The sequence below is a fragment of the Mus musculus genome, chromosome 10 (assembly GCF_000001635.26).
Source record: "Mus musculus strain C57BL/6J chromosome 10, GRCm38.p6 C57BL/6J".
Taxonomy (NCBI): domain Eukaryota; kingdom Metazoa; phylum Chordata; class Mammalia; order Rodentia; family Muridae; genus Mus; species Mus musculus.
In genome coordinates, this window is record NC_000076.6 from 63,408,841 (window position 1) to 63,413,713 (window position 4,873).

Sequence of the window (4,873 nt, forward strand, 5' to 3'; positions counted from 1 at the left end):
GATGCAAACTGTATTCATTCACTCATTTATTTTTATGAATTTTTTTGGGGGAGAGTCTACATGCTACCACATAGCACAGGCTAGCCCTGAGCCTCTCTATTTAGTTATCTTCAAACTCTAGCACAGGCTGGCCCTGAGCTATGTTGCTATCCTCAAACTATGGACTGGCTTGATGGCTCAGAAAGTAAGGGAACTTGCTACCAAGCCTGACAACTTGAGTTCTAGCCCCAGGGCCACATGGTGGAAAGATCAACTCCTGAAGGTTGTCCTCTGACCTCCACACATTTGGTGTGGCACGAACATAACCACACCCAAAATAAACAGACAGATAAACTCACTAATTTAGGAAATATATTTCCTAGACAGATGTGGTGACACACTCCTGTAATCCCAGCAGTGGGACTTGGAAGCAGAGGACTGGAGGCTCAAGGCCAGCTGTGGCTACATAGCCACTGGACAGCAGAGCGCACAGGAGACTCCAATTCAAGAAAACCAAAACCAAAGCAAAAAGAAAGCCGAAGAGTGCTTCCTTTTATGAAATACCAGTGCAGACAGTATCACCCTGCTCTAGCTGTTGTAACAAAACACCTCTGGTGGCTCAAGCATGCCTCACCATTTGTGAAGATCCAAGTCCAATTCAAAGGATGGTCAGCACATTTCTGAGGTTGCCCGTGTATTCAGGTGGCCTCTTGTCCCTGTTTACTCGAGTCCCTGGTATCTACCTCTTCACAGGAAGACATCAGTAATCCCAGATCAGGGTCCGTAGTTCTCACAACTTCACTATAACTTATTTCTATCTTTAAAACAACTTAACTCCAAAGAAGATACCAGGGCTTTGAACTCCAACTTGTCAATTTTAGGAGGTCATAATTTACTTCATAAAACTAATGAAAGAAATTAAAACAGAGAGAGAGAGAGAGAGAGAGAGAGAGAGAGAGAGAGAGAGAGGGAGAGAATATTATCTTGTGCTGATTCCTTTAATTTTATCTGAATTTTTCCTGTTTTGTCATTTGTAAGTCTGTTCAGAGAATAATTTCTATCAATATTTTTTGTGATTTCAGTAAAATGAATGATGAATTGTCAACATTTTTGCAAATTTTATCAAAAGAAAAGAAGAGAAAAGAAACACACACACAGGGGGGGAGGGTATGGGGGACTTTTGGGATAGCATTGGAAATGTAAATGAGGAAAATACCTAATAAAAATATTAAAAAAAAAAGAAACACACACAGACACACACACAGACACAGAGACACACAGAGACACACACACACACACAGAGACACACAGAGACACACACAGACACACACAGACACACACACACACACACACACACACACACACACATAGGATGTGATGGGCTCTCAGACATTTGCTTCCCTCGGGACATCTGAGGGTCCAGCACCAGCTGGTTAAACACTGTAGCCTGTTGCCTCTGCAGAATATCAAAGGGGAACCCCTCCCACTCGGATGAGTAGCTCTATTTTTCTTACATAACCCCCCAATATTGACAAGATCCCGTTTCTGTTGACCCACTGCTGTTGCTTAGGAAATCGCTGCACTTGACAGCTGCTCCTGATGGGTCAGCCTTGGCTGGAAGGCGAGAGTGGGTGGATGGGTGGGGGATCACCCTCATGGAGGCAGTGGGAGGAGGTGGGTCTCCAGAGGGGAGACCTGGAAAGGGGATAACATTGAAATATAAATAAAGAAAATATTCGATAAAAGAAAAAAATCCCAAAACCAAGAAGCATCTGACTCATTTGACCAATTAACTGAGGGACTGGGTACACAGAAGCTATCACTGAATCCTGGCCGAGGTTTTATAATGAAGCGTGCGCTTAATTAGGCACTGCAGCCCTTGCAACGGAGACCAGATGGAAAGTGCGTCAACATTTCTTCACTACCTTGTACTGCCCAGCGTGTCCCGCGCATCCAAGATCAGATGTACGTACAGTTTCGCAATTTGAAAGTCTCTGTGGATTGTGACTCAACCCACCTCACAGCAAACTGACTATGGAAAGATAATCTTTTAAGTAACTTTAAGCCTCCCCAATTTCTGCAAGGGAATCTAACTTGTTTTAATTTAGAAAGAGGAACTTTTAGTACCTCTAGGTTCCAACCAAGAGTAGGTGCTGTCTACTTAGTTTTTAAAAAGTCCCAGGATTAAAGGCTGATACCTGGCGGTGGTGTGCATGCTTTGAATGCCAGCACTCAGGAGGCAGGAATAAGTGGATCTCTGAGTTCCAGGCCAGCGTGGTCTACAGAGTGAGTTCCAGGACAGCCAGAGATACACAGAGAAACCCTGTCTTGAAAAAACAAAACAAAACAAAACAAAAACAACAAAAGCTTATGTGTTTACGGCTGTTGAGTCAGCTAGGCTGGCTCTGTCCAGGAGCCAGGGTAAGGACAGGCACAGATCTCTCTGCCTCTCTGTCTCTATCTCTCTGTCTCTGTCTCTCTCAGTACTCCAAGGTCCATATTAAAATGTGCTTTTTCTTCTTTTCCGTTATATAGGTATACCTGGGGCAGCATGTGTACTAAGAGGGTGTCGGGTCCCCTGGAACTGGAGTTATGGATGGTTGTGAGCCACCATGTGGATGCTAGGATTGATCCTGGGTCTTCTATAAGAGCAGCAAATGTTCTTCACTGCTGAGCCATTGCTCCAGCTCCAAGGCACATAGTCTTGAGAGCATCATAATGTGGTAAATGTTGTAATAGTAGGAGAGCAAAACGCTTAAGTGTGGTTTTTTTTTTTTTGTTTTTTTTTTTGCTTAAAATGTTTATGCTTGCCGGGCGTGGTGGCGCACGCCTTTAATCCCAGCACTTGGGAGGCAGAGGCAGGCGGATTTCTGAGTTCGAGGCCAGCCTGGTCTACAAAGTGAGTTCAAGGACAGCCAGGGCTACACAGAGAAACCCTGTCTCGAAAAACCAAAAAAAAAAAAAAAAAAAAAAAAAAGTTTATGCTCTCAAGAGGAATTGAAGGCTGGTGAGTTGAGCTCTTGGACCCATATTGTGGGAGGAGATAACTGGTTCCCAAAAGCTGTCCTCTGACTTCTACAGGCACCGTGCACTTAGCCGATGCCCCGCCTCCCACGCCTCCCACCCCATGCACTCAGAGTAAAATGATAAAGAAGTGGCTACTGTAGTGAAGACATCTACATGAACATTTGTGTCTAAAGGTGTATTTTGAATTAGTTTATGTAGTGTAGTTAGAACATGACAAGTAGGGACCATGTGCATTAGTTATTAGTCTTACTAAATTATCATGTATTTTGTGATGGGTTAACTAATTTTTAAAAAAGATTTATTTATTTATTTATTTATTGTAAGTACACTGTAGCTGTCTTCAGGCACTCCAGAAGAGGGCATCAGATCTCAGTACAGATGGTTGTGAGCCATCATGTGGATGCTGGGATTTGAACTCAGGAAGAGCAGTCAGTGCTCTTAACCGCTGAGTCATCTCTCCAGCCCATGGGTTAACTAATTAAATATTCCTGTCTCTCAAGACCTTCCCATCATTCTTTCTTAGAGGAATTTCTTTTCTTTTCTTTTCTTTTCTTTTTTCTTTTCTTTTCTTTTCTTCTTTTCTTTCGTTCTTCTTTCCCTTCTTTTCTTTTCTTTTCTTTTCTTTTCTTTTCTTTTCTTTTCTTTTCTTTTCTTTCTTCTCTTCTTTCTCTCTCTCTTTCTTTTTTCTCTTCTCTCTTTCTCTTTCTTTTTTCTCTTCTCTCTCTCTTTCTTTCTTTCTTTCTCTCTCTCTCTCTCTCTCTCTCTCTCTCTTTCTTTCTTTCTTTCTTTCTTTCTTTCTTTCTTCTTTTTAAAAGGATGTACTTATTTAATGTATATAAGTACACTGTAGCTGTCTTCAGACACACCAGAAGAGGGCATTGGTATCCCATTACAGATGGTTGTGAGCCACCATGTGGTTACTGGGAATTGAACTCAGGACCTCTGGAAGAGCAGTCAGTGCTCTTAACCACCAAGCCATCTGTCCAACCCTGAGATATTTCTTATGAAAAAAAAAAAATTGTGGCCGTCTCGTGTGGAGGGCGCGCCGGGTCGGTGTAGCTGGCTGAGACGCTCATGGGTGGTGTGTTCAGGTTTTCCGGTCTGCTTCGGTGCACCGCTGCAGCTCCAGCCTCGGGTCTGACGAGCCACGGCATGGCTTCTGCTTTGGAGGAGTTGCAGAAAGACCTAGAAGAGGTCAAAGTACTGCTGGAAACGTCCACTAGGAAAAGACTATGTGATACTCTTACAAGTGAAAAAATCCAAGATCGAGACGGAACTCAAGAACAAGATGCAACAGAAGTCGCAGAAGAAAACAGAACTTGATAAAGAAAAGCCAGCTGCTGGGGATGCTCCTCTACAACAGGATACACCGTGAAAATCAGTAATTATGGGCGGGATCAGTCAGATAAGTTTGTGAAAATCTACATTACTGTACCTGGAGTCCATCAGGTTCCCACTGAGAATGTGCAGGTACACTTCACAGAGAGCTCATTTGATCTTTTGTAAACAACCTCAATGGAAAGAATTACTCCAGGATTGTGAACAATCTTTTGAAACCTATCTCTGTGGAAAGCAGTTCAAAAAAAAAAAAAAAAGTCAAGACTGATACAGTTATTAGTCTATGTAGAAAGAAAGAGAAAAACACAAGATGGGACTGCTTAACACAGGTGGAAAAAGAATGGGAGGGGAAAGAAAAACCTTCCTCCGACAGAAAAGCCTTCCCCCCGACAGTGATGCAGACCCTAGTGAGGGATTAATGAACGTTCTAAAGAAAATTTATAAAGAGGGAGACAATGACATGAAGTGAACCATTAATAAAGCGTGGGTGGAACCCAGAGAGAAGCAAGCCAGAGACGACACAGAACTT

General features: G+C 42.8%; 1 pseudogene; it reads left to right on the forward strand.

Moving 5' to 3' along the window:
* On the forward strand, positions 4,159–4,873 carry Gm7530 (predicted gene 7530; annotated as a pseudogene).